The sequence below is a fragment of the Macrotis lagotis genome, chromosome 3 (genome assembly GCF_037893015.1).
Source record: "Macrotis lagotis isolate mMagLag1 chromosome 3, bilby.v1.9.chrom.fasta, whole genome shotgun sequence".
NCBI classification, from domain to species: domain Eukaryota; kingdom Metazoa; phylum Chordata; class Mammalia; order Peramelemorphia; family Peramelidae; genus Macrotis; species Macrotis lagotis.
In genome coordinates this window covers 75,640,236-75,653,159 of record NC_133660.1, presented here as the reverse complement: position 1 = coordinate 75,653,159, position 12,924 = coordinate 75,640,236, and the positions used below count along the sequence as shown (strand labels likewise).

The 12,924-nt window shown below is 33.5% G+C and overlaps 1 protein-coding gene across 1 annotated transcript in view; it reads left to right on the top strand.

Annotated features, from left to right (window-relative positions):
- Nucleotides 1–12,924, top strand: part of TENM3 (teneurin transmembrane protein 3) — a 3,314,517-nt gene that overhangs the window by 67,897 nt on the left and 3,233,696 nt on the right. Inside the window, exon 2 of the mRNA XM_074231559.1 lies at nucleotides 3,487–3,615. The gene's annotated coding sequence lies outside the window, so the exon portion shown is untranslated. The remainder of the gene's footprint in view (nucleotides 1–3,486; nucleotides 3,616–12,924) is intronic.

Here is a 12,924-nt window from a genome sequence, read left to right as displayed (position 1 = left end):
GGCCAGAGAACAGGCAGAAGAGTAGTCAGAGTCTCTCCTAAGACAGTGATTCATCATCAAGCATGGAAGAGGATGAGCTAATGGATGGGAGTTTTGACAGTAATGAGGAGCTGTATGAATTTTATGATGAATAAAACTTGAGTTCAATAACATATTTTATAATACATTTTTTTCAGATTTCAGGCCAAAAATCAAGGTGCATCTTATACATGAGGAAATACAATAAGTGACATTTATACAATAGTCCCTCTTTCTTCCCCTCTCCTTATCTCTGTATCTCTCTCTCTCTCTCTCTCTCTCTCTCTCTCTCTCTCTCTCTCTCTCTCTCTCTTTCTCTCTCTCTCTCTCTCCATTTTCATTTCCCCTATTCTAAAAAAAAAGTCAGCAACATCAACAACAAAATCTTCCAGTTTTGTTCACTGTCTTTCAAGCTCTCCTTCCATCCATCACCAGCAACCTTCTAAAGTATTGGCAATCTATAGGTAATTGCATTCAATTGTTCTCTCATTCATTGTAATTGATCGTTTTACTGAAACTACTCTTTCAAAAGTCTTCATAGAATCATTCTCTTTGACTTCTTAGCAACCTTTAACACTGCAGAGTACACTCTTCTGAGTTCTTTCTTATCCCTTGACTTCATGTGTGCTGAACTCTATTGTTATTCCCTGCACCACTCTGATTATTCCTTATTACTTTCTTTGTCTTCAACCTGCCCACTAAGCATGAGTGTTCCCTAAGACTGCTTTGGCAAAATAAATAAATAAATAAATGTCAAATTGTGAAAGACGGCATATGGAATATGGGACTGGACCAACAATTTCATTGCCATCGAAGGCCAGTAGTAATTTCCAATAGAGACTGGCACTTGCTCCACACTTTTTAGACTTAGAGAGCTTACCTGGGTCAACTCTTTCATTATATACCTATAATTATATAGCTACATACACATACATACACACAATAAATATGTGCATATATAATGGTTAATTTACACAATTTACTCTTATGCAAAAGTTTTGAAAGTAAACCATTATATATGTATATGTGGATTATGGACATATGTATGCATATATATATATATATTGTTTTGTTTTTAGCAAATTTTTAAATTTAAAAATTTAACTTGTTTAAAATATAACATATCCCCATCATCTGATATCCTTTATAGGAGCAATTAACTCTATTTTGCTTGAGCCCTGAATATTTACACTCCATCCTAATGCCTATTGATATGCTAAAAAAGGAAATTGAAGGGATGCCCATCAATGGCTAAACAAGTTATGATACATGAATACTATGGAATACTATTGCTTTATAAGAAATCATAAAGGGGCAAACTTTAGTGAATCATGGAAGGACTTGCAGGATCTGATGCTGAGTAAAAGGAGAACCAAGAGAACAATCAATGTACACATCAACAACAACATTATGAAATGAACAACCTTGGTGGAAGCAGTTCCTCTTTGTACTCCAGAGAGCTAGGACAACTACATTTGACTCTTTATGGACTATAATTATCCCAAACCAGAGGAAGAAAAACAAAACAGAACAAAACACACAGAAAAAAACCAACCCTTACAAATCTAATGAACACTTTATAAAAATTATCTCTCATGAGGCAGCTAGGTGGTACAATAGATAGCACACTGACCCTGGAGTCAGGAGGACCTGAGCTCAAATGCAGCCTCAGACACTTAATAATTACCTGACTGTGTGTCCTTGTGCAAACCACTTAACCCCATTTGCCTTGCAAAAACCTAAAAAAAAAAAAATCTCTTATGTATTTCCTTCCCTTAATCCTAATTCCTCATGCCAAAAATTACTAATTTCTAAGCATATTTAACAAAATATATATGTAAAATACTAACCTGACTATTCCTTGCTGAGGGGGAGGGGGTGGGAAAGGAGTGTGAAGGGAAATTTTTGTTATTTGGAAATATGCATGTACATATGGATGAAAATAATTAAATAAATTTGTAAAAAATAAAAAAAATTTAGAAAGATTAAGAAAGGAAAGCCTCACAATTGCTCTCAGAGCAGAAATAACCATGAAACAACTATCCCTCAACACATGACTTTTAGATATATATTTTGTATAAGAAATATACATGTGTGTTTAACAAATTGCCTGTATGGTGTTGTTTTATCATTTTTTCAATCATGACTAACTTTTTCTTGGCAAATATAGTAGAGAGGTTTGTCATTTCTTTTTTTCAGCTCATTTTACAGATGAGAAAACCGATGCAAAGAGGATTAAAAAACTTGCCCAAGGTCACACAACTAGTAGTTGAATATGGCCATATTTGAACTAAGGAAGAGTAGTCTTCCTAACTCCAGTTTTTGTGGAACTTTATCTACTGTGCCACCCAGTTTTCCATATATATATATATATATGTGTATATATATATATATATATATATACACATATATATATATATGCGCACATATCTTCATATATTTTACTCACCCCACTCCCCATCTAATTTGTTTCCAATGCTTGTCAACTTCATATTTTCAACATCTCTCAAATATGCTTTGTCTTTTTCTCTGACACTGCTATCATTCTGGTGCAAACCCATATCACCTTCTACCAAAAGGCATGCCAGGAGGGTCTGCCTGCCCCTTGTCTCTCCTCACTCAACTCATGACATGATTACTTCCAGGCTCAAATACAACGTTTGTTCTCTGATGCTTGAAGTACTTCAAAACTTCTTTCATTTTCAATTTTTTTATGACCTATACCCCAATATGAACTCTTCAATCTAACATTAGCCTCCTGACTATTCCACAAATGAAACCTATCCTCTTTAAGTTTCAGGTATTTTCCTGGCTTTTCCCATTCCTGGAATGCTTTCCTCTTCGATTCAATCCACTGACGTATCTCTCTTCCTATAAGTTCCAAATAAAATTTTTTCTTTTATGATAAATGTTTCCTATCTCTTCTGTATTCTGGTGCCTTTTCTCTTATTTTTAAATTACCTTACATATAACTTAACTTTATATACATATATGTGTATCTATCCCTCTATTTCTATCCATCTATCTAATATTGTTGTATGTTGTCTTGCCCATTTGAGAGGGCAAGGACTGTCTTTGCCCCTTTTGGTATCCTTGGCCCTTGTACACATTATCTGACACATAATAAGCTATGTATTAATAAATATTTATTGTCTGATTAATTACCTTTGTAAAATACACATCTTTAATCAGTTATAAATTTAGTAGACTTGATAATTTTTGACAAATATTTGTATGACTTTCAATGAAATCTATTTTTATACCAACTCATGGCATATGTATTCAGGGTTATACTTACTGTCTGGGAAAATCTACTGGTTTCTTCAGTGAATGCTGTTTTTGCTTTTGGTTTAGAACAGTTTATATGTAACTATACAAGTTATAACAAGTGCTATCTTATATCATATAAGAAATTGTGGGATCGTTTATTTTCTTCCATATTGAACTTACTTTTTTTATTCTTTAAAGAATTGTATGAAGTGAGAGCAGATCGTGGAAAGAAGAAAGGAGAATTGAGCAATTTACCCTCTGAATTTTCTTCGGGTGTGTAGAATGTTCCTGCTGAAACACTGAGAAAAGTTGGAGAAGCAGCTCACTGTAAGTAAAGTGAAATAAAAATAATTTTTATATTGCTCTGATGCTTGATTAGACAGAGTCCACTTTTGTGGTACTTGAAAATAAGTGACAGCAAGGTAGATTTGAAGACTCCTGAGTCATAGATTGCAAAGAGAAAAGTTATTTGAAGAAGTTATTCAAAAGCTAAAGGTTTTTCCTGCTGTAAAGGGAGTCCCAGCAAGGATAGTTTTTAAGTCATTAAAACTGATTAATTTTCCTTAAGCTATTAAAGCTTAAGATTGCACTGAGCTTTTTAGGACAACATATTCAATTTCCTGACAAATGAAAAAGATTATGTATAAAAATGTTTAGAATAAACTTGGGGTAAGCAACATTACTTGCCAAAGTGATTACTTACAAAATGAATTCTTTTTGCTGGGAACCATAATAACTTTCTTATATGAAATTAAAAACAATTTGAATATCATGAAAATAACTGTGACATATTTTCTATACCTAATCAATATTCTCCAGCCACTATGATCAAATGAATAAGAGACTCCTACGTGCCAAAAGCTTGAAAGTAATTCCCTTTTCAGTGTTTTAAAAATTTAGAATTATACTGATGATTTGAATGCCAAGTTAGAATGAGAAGTTTGCTCAGACTAAAGTTGCTCGAGAACCTTAAGAGTACTTTCAAAAAAAAAAGAGTACTTTCTACTCTGAAAGACTGAAGAACTGAACCACTCTGTTGTTTGCTATAGAAGTTTATCATAATGAGGGGGGAAATGGGGGATTTGCTATAGGAAATTTTAGGTCTTCACCATAAAAAATGATTTCATTAAAGAATTTAAAATAAAAGTAGTTGTTGATATTGCAAAAGGGTTCTAACTGGTATATCTACTATAATTTTGCTTTCCTTTTGGTTGTGTTTTTCTATCATGAAGAGTAACAGTTTGAATTTCCTTCAGAAGCTATTCTTTTTTTCAATGTATTCTGATTCAATCAAAGATTTTGTGACCTAAGAGATAGGACCTGGACTTTTTTTTTTTTGTCTTCCAGACAAAAGGATTATCTGAGAGTTTGAAATTTGATACCAAAAGGCTTCAAAGGAATTCAGATCTATTTAGGTTTGGACATTTCCATAGAGTGGGTCAAATATATCCCTTTGTTTCTTACTTTTTTTTAACACCTGAAAACCTTTGTAAGTGATAATATTAAATTTGCCTTTATTTAATGGAATACTCTTAACATAATATATGAAATGAAACCAAGTGTTCTGAAAATATAACAGGAATAGTTTAGAAATCTCTGGTTGAAGAGAAAAACATAAAATAATCATTTGTGATTGGTTCATTCTTGAAATGATAATATTTTCCTATCTTCTTTCAGAAATATGTTTTATAAACATGTTTATTAAAGTTTCAGTACAAAAAGATCTGATTATTTTATTTTAAAGTAGTCAGTAGAAATCCTTTATTTTAGTGTCTAATATCTTTACTCCCTTTTGTTGTTAGATAACAATTTGTATATTTCCTGTGAATTTTAATCATGGAATTCACTCAAAACCAAGTTAGTGCTATAGTAAGTCACAAAATCAAACTTAAAAAAGATGAGGATCTTCCTGCACTATTAAAAAGCATTTTTTTAAAATGTGTATCTATATATTACACTTATATAATTTCTTAAATTGTATAAGGGGTATTGGCAGTTTGCAATGAGTGTAAAACCTCCTTTCTATTCTGGTAATGATTTTAAGTCTTTTTTCCCCCCCTGAGTATGAAACCAATGTTAATGAGTTTATGTACCAAAGCAACTTTTTGGATGAAATAGGAAGCATATTTTGATCCAATTCAACTCCTCCTAAAAATGTCCCAGGCCATTCTACAGGACCATATGGATAGTAACAAATTCAAAAAAATGATTTTCAATGTATAATAAGACCTAATGAGTAAAGAAGCAGAATCTGTGGGTTTATTCATAGCTAAGAATGAAGTGAATCCATATCCTTTCATGTCTCCACTTTATTATGTTCTAACATATTTCTTCTGTAAATGTAAGTAGTTGGGAGATTAATAAATATCACCAAAGCATGACGTTACTACTGTTCATTAGCACAGAGAGGTAACCCGATATAAGTATAATGTTCATTCTTAAGGCAAAATGTGGAAGCCCTCTAGTGGTCATAGTATTCAGCAAGATTCCCAGGAACCAAATCAAAATAAATGTCATAATGAAGAAGAGGTTTGTTTGTATTTCAGAGGTACAGCTGTTCAAAATTTACAGATTTTTGTAGCTTTATTCAAATTTCTATTCACAGTATTTGTCTTTGCATTTGCAGACCATTTCTTATGACTTTTCTTAAGAAGAAAAATAACTTCTACAGAATTTTCACAAACTAAAAATAATATGAAATTTGAAAAGGAACAGTTCATGTATAAACAGCTGGTTCTTAAAGGACAATCTGTAATGCTGCATTTATCGTTTTGAGCTCAAAAGTACTTCATACTTTTTTCAGAGTATTTTATAGGCAGGATATGTCTGGGGAGGGAGATTTACTGAACAGAACCCTGAGTTGAATCACTATTTTAAAAAATAGGAAGTATATCTACTTACAAGATTGGTCAAAGTAGACAAGGGTAAAATCGGAGATCACCAGTTTTTCAGTTTGTGCCTCATCTATGTGTGTGTGTGTGTGGGGGGGGCTTTTAAAAAAATAACAAGAGATGGGGGCAGCTAGGTGGTGCAGTGGATAGAGCACCGGCCCTGGAGTCAGGAGTACCTGAGTTCAAATCCAGCCTCAGACACTCAATAATTACCTAGCTGTGTGGACTTGGGCAAGCCACTTGACTCCATTGCCTCGCAAAAAAATAAATAGATAATGAGAGATGAGGTATCCTGATAATCAATAGCAAAGTTATGGAGTCATTATTTTGGGGGGATTTTTACCTTGACCATTTTCACGTTTAATTGTTTCTACATATCATGCACTCAGATGTGCTGTTCCATACAAGCATATGTCCAGACAGCTGCTGCTGTAGCTGTTAAAAATATTTTTCAATTCTTTCAGGTCTTGAAGAGCAAAGTAAATGTTAATGTCAATTTAATAGGTTCTCTCAAGAAAATATTAAGTATTATCAATTGACCCATAGCTAAGAAATAAAGAGGTAGAAATAGGGGCACCAGCTGGAAAACTCAAGCTACAGAAGGAGTGAAACTATTTAGTTTCCTTTGCTTCACTCATCATCACCACTTGTCTGGAACTCTTGAGAGAAAGGATTCAGATGCATCTGAGTTTCCAAGTTAAGAGAATATCTTCCAAGAGAGAGGGACATCTCATTTAGTCTGATCTGTAATTGTTCCAAATCCCTTTTCTGTAATGTTGCAGTTGGTTGGATTTCCAGGATCTCTTAAAATTTCTTGTGATTGAAAAATTCATCAGTTCTTTAGGTAGCACTTTTCCTTTTTAAATCAGCACTAAATTGGGTCTATATTAGCCACTTTTCACCTTCACCACTTTGATTCTAGTTCTGTCCAGTGAAATAAAACTATACAAATCTAATCCCTTCAGCATGGTATCTATTAGATACATGAAGACAGTTAAATCTTCAGTCCCCCAAGTCTTTTCTCTATCAATATCCCCACTGCATCTAAGGGATGCTCACAGAACCTGGACTCCCAGTACTTGTTTTATGTCCAGTTTCTTCCAAATTCTCTTTAACTTGTCCTTCCTATTGCCCTCATTTGAATAAAATTCCACAGTTTGACTAGGACAGAAAACAGTAGAACTATCACTTTCTTCATTATGGATGCTATCCTTTTTTAAGCTTCCTAATCTGTTAAAAAGTGTGGTCATCTAGGAGTGTTGGTAAATGTTTACCTTTTATTTGTCCAGGAAAAAACTGTGCCCATAGCATACATCTAAGTTTAATCTGAATTGTCTATTTTTTTTAACCATTATTTTTTGAAGTCTAGGCAATCAGCAAAAATAAATAAATCAAACCCTGATTTGCCCATCCTGTTTGCTGATTCATCCCTCATGGTAATGGATTAATCAGAGGTATTAGATTATAGCATGCAGGGAGCTGCAAAACCAAGTGCCTCCCAAACAAGATTGCACTATAATAGGACAACGTTTACCAAAATAAATAAAAAGTACAATACCATAAAATAATGTTAATTTGTGGTTATCTAAGTCAATATATGGTCCAACGGAATCCATTTCTCTCTGTTTTAAACCACTGGACTAATTAGTAATAATTCTTCCATTTTTAGGTCTGTGATCTTATCATTTGAATACAACCTAGCAAATCACTCACTTTTTATTGGCTAATCCACACTGTTAAGTCATAATAGGTCTTCAGTCACCTAAAACACCAAAACATTTCCTATGAGTTCCCATCTCTACTCTGTTTGCAAACCTTATTTTTTAAATAATCATTTTATTTATACAGTGCTTTAAAATTTACAAATTTTGTATATATTATCTCATTTCAAAGAAAACATGCCTATTATTTTTTCATCTCATTAGATTTAACTTATGACTTTAATCACATGTCTTTGAATGCTGACTATCATCCAACATGTACTTACACTTTATATCATTTAGCACTTTGCTTCATCCCAGTTACTGATACAAGTTTGAAAAATAGTGTAGTATGCTGGAAAAGTACCAGACCTAGAGCATAAGCTATGGGTTCTACTTGTGGCTCTATGACTGTTAGATGTAAATATGTAATTACTTCACATATTTGAAACTCATGAAATTTCAGGCATTTCTATTTCATATTTCATGATTTTTTTCCTCTATTGCTTTATCTGATTAAAGCACTCATTCAAAAAATCTTATTTCTCCCTCCTGTCCCTGGGATAAAATGGAAAAATTCTCAAGCTGGTTAAATCCTTCCCAGTCTAGCTCCTACCTACTTTTAGCCTTATTTCATCTTACACTCTTTAACAAATTTCTGGTCCAGTCACAATGGCCTACTCTCTGTTCTTTTAAGTTAGCTTTGAATTCTCCCATCTCCAAATCTTGCCAGTCTGGAACGTTCTCCCCTGTTACTGTGCTTCTTACATTCCCTAGCTTCTTTTAAAGCTCCAAGAGAATTCTCCTGCTCTTCTGAATTATTAATGCTCTCTACACCTTGAAATCACTTTGTATTACTTTGAATATATTTTGCATGTAATTATCTATTTACATTTTATATTCTCTTCTCTCCTTCCTCAGAAAACCAGAGGTGGTAAGTCCCTTGAGGGCAGGGACTAAGGTTGTTGTTTGTATAAAACTATGAAGCATGAAATTTGATCTCTACCATTATCACCTGAAAATTAATTTGAAGGGATTTGAGTTCTCTTTTGAACATGTTAGAGCAGACTTTTACTGAATTTCAGTGTCCAAATAATATTTATTGATTATATCCATTTATGTGTAAGGGATAGGTTTCCATATTCTAAAAAGTTTTTTAAATTTATTTTGTGTGTGTGATTTTTTTGGGGGGCAAGGCAATGAGATTAAATGACTTGCCCAAGATCACACAGCTAGATAATTATTAAGTGTCTGAGGCTACATTTGAGTTCAGGTCCTCCTGACTCCAGGGCCAGTGCTCTATCCACTGCACCACCTAGCTGCCCCACTTAGCTGCCCCCGCCTATCTGGATCTTTAAAAACTAAGCTATAATTTATTCAGCAGAGCCCACTGCTATTTGCAAATGTATTTTTTACTGAAGCATAAGTTTATTTTCATTACACTTGAAACCCGGCACTTTGTTGTTTTTTGGTTGGTCTTTATCACATTATTGTGGAATGGTGTGGTCTGAGCTGATGAAAGCTACAGATGATTTTGTATGAACTACCAAAGGCAAAACTTTTGGTGATCTTATTCCAAATCTATGGAAGTCAAGTCCTAATTTAATTCTATTTTTATATGTCTTTCTCGTGATTTATGAGTTAGTCTGTGAATTAGGATTAGACAGTAGCCTATTTATATTCTTTGTAATGAGATTTACAATATATCTAAAGGAGATCACTTCAATTTGGGGGTTGATTTTTTTTTTCTGTATATATTTTTGCATTTTTTTCACTACATTTTTTCAAGAAAGTTCCTTACAGGAAAAGCAGATTTTCACTGATCTCTGCAAGAGCACTGAATTTCAGTGTCCAAACAATATCTTCTTGCTACTTTTTTAAGATACAGTGAACATTCTTAATACCTCTAGTACATTTGTGTGGAAGAAAGATCAAAATGATTCAGAGAGGAAGGGAGCAGGATCTGAAAAGGAGAGGAAGATACCTTAGGTTCCCTCCTTCCATCTTCATTTCTTCAGAGGCAAATCTCTTTTCCTATTTTTTAAATTATTCTCCAGTGTTTTCATCTTTTATTTGAGTCTTGATTTTATAAATAGATATTAGTCATATTTTGTAAGTCTGTTGTGATTAACTATTCATTGAAATGTAACTTTACAGAAAGTGAATACTAGTAACATGGGCATATATCTCTACCTTCTTTCCAAAATAATAACAATGACTAGAATTTATATACTGTTTTGATATTTAAGAAATACTCTATGTATTTTATTGCATTTGATCCCCTACTTTGTCAGGTAGGTGTTATTATTCTCATCCCCATTTTATAGATAAGAAACTGAGCTAGGGACTTTATCTAGGGTCACACAACAAGTAAGTATCTGAAGGAATCATTGAACTCAAATTTTCTTGACTCTGAATCTAACTCTATAGATTGTACAACCTCATTGTAACATAATTTTAGAGGATTGTTGTGCCTGATAAATTTAGTACTATATGGACAACTTTAGTACAACCCTTTCCAAATTTTGCTAGGTTGGCCTTTAGACAATAGACATGTTGTCCATCATTGACACTGTATTTTAAACCTTTCCAGTGTCAAAGGAAAATTTTAACAAATTTTTAAATGCCATTTTTCTATACAAAACATTATTTATCTATCTCTTTATTTGATTATCTATCTACCTTTCTATCTATCTATCATCATCCAGCTATCTATCTATTTACTTATTTTTAGTTTTTGCAAGGCAATGGAATAAAGTGATTTGCCCAAGGTCATACAACTAATTATAAAGTGTCTGAGGCTAGATTTGAACTTAGGTTCTCCTGACTCCAGAGCCAGTGTTCTATAGATAGGCAAATGGCATACACTCATTTGTACCAAATAGAGGAGTAATAACTTATAGATTCTTTATACCTAGAAGTATCTTCCTTCTAATTCTCCTGTGCATCATGGAGACATTACCTGGCAATCCTAATAGGTAGATGTTTTAATGAGGAGGTAGGCTAAGGGTTCTTAGCTCCTCCCCTTATGGTGGGGTGCAGTGATTGGTACTCAGATGTGGCCAATTATACCTCTCTCTGACTCCCAGGATTGTGAATTTTAATCAGGTTTTTACAACTTTTTTCCTTCTTTGTAGACCAGTTTACCCCACATTTTAATGGAGCAAGGACAAAGCTAATACTCCCTGTGGGGGGCGGGGGCAGATCTAACTCAAACTGGATCCTATTTGTGAGTAAATAGAACAGGGTTCCATTTGGGTGAGCCTAGTTCTAACTAGTTTGATGAGCAGATATCTTGAGGGCTAGGTATGCTCATATTGCTAGGTCATGGTCAATCCTTTAGCGACTATCTGATGTTTTTAAAATTGGAGTCTTGTGAAAAAAAGGGAAAAAAGCGAAAAAAACCAAAAATAAATGGTTATTAACATAATCACATGACATTAATTTTCCTTACCAGCTTGGTGAGGGTAATTAGATTCTTATGGGCATAATTTGGGGGAACATAGACACACTATTTCTTCAGGCCATATGATTAGAGAATTGTGGTACAGTGGAAAGAATGCTAAATGTGGTACTAAATGTGGACTAGAGTGCATATTCTGGCTCTATCATGTGTGACCCTAGGGGAATTCACTTATCCACCCTGTGTCTCAGTATCCTTATTTATAATTTGTCTTGGATTTTTGTTGTTCAGTCATTTCACTCATGTCTGACTCTTTGTGACTTCATTGTGACTCATTTGTGGTTTTCTTAACAAAACAATTGGAGTGGTTTGCCATTTTTCTTCTCCAGCTCTTTGACAGATGAGGAAATTGAGGCAAATAAGTTAAGTATTTCTCCAGGGTCATATAACCAGTAAGTGTCTGAGGCCATATTGAATCCAGGTCATTTCCTGACTCCAATTCTTGACTCTATCCACTGTACTGCATAGCTGCCCAACTGTTTTGAATTAAATGATCCTTGAAGTTTCTTCAAGCTATAATTCTATTATCAAATGTCTTAAATGGAGGTAATATTTATTGCGCTGTAAGAGAAACAAATTTAAAAAGAACCATATTTGTCAAATTCTTCTCAATTATTCAGGTATCAGCTTTAATTCATTACTAGAAAATGCAGTTGGTTATTGAAACCCTAAGTGTGATATCACCATTGCTCACAGAATATAAAGCAAGGTGTGATTTTCTAGAATATGGAAATTATCTCTTTTATGAGTTACTAGTGCATGAATAGTATAGAAACAGTCTTCATTGTAACAAAGGAAGACTTGTCATACTTATAGTAATAGTAAAAGAAGTTGTCCAATACATATATTTCCTGGGGGTGGACGGTACAGGAGCTGGGGGAGAAAGGGGAAATCAATTTTAATTTCTTTCCTTTTATCCTGGCACTGTTTGGCTATGAAACTTAAAAAATGCACATAAAACTAGAAAGATACTAAAATGTGGCAAGTCAAAGTTGGATAATTTCTTTTGGCAAAGAAGCATGGTCTTCACTCCTGAGTCACTATTAAAAATAAGTGTAAGGTAGAAGAAAAAAATGAAAATGCATGATGAGTCTTTTTTGTCAATTTGTATAATTTTTCAGTTAAGCAGGCATAAATCAAAGAATATTGTATTTTTTGAGGCTCATTAAAGAGACATTACATATCAGAATAGTGAAGTAGTCAGCATAATGAAATGATGAATGCCTATAACAATCTGTATGTAAATGATGTGAGACAGATTTGCTAGTGTTTCAGAGGAGAATAACAGTCTCTCTGACAGTTCCCTGTAGGTGCTGTTACTGGATGCAAGTGACAGATGTTAAATGTAAACTTCTTCAACAGCGAACACTTATTAGCATTTAGTGGAAAATGGCAATATAGAATAAGACAAATAGTAGATAATACCATTCTAAATGAATTTGTTCTAGAAGGTATGTTATTGCATTTCAAGAGTTCTTTTATTGACAAAGACCATATTCTTTTTTGAAGGAAACCTTCCAGATTGAAAAGATTGGTTATTTCAAAAACCATTGTGTTGCATTTGTGTATTTGCTGATGAAAT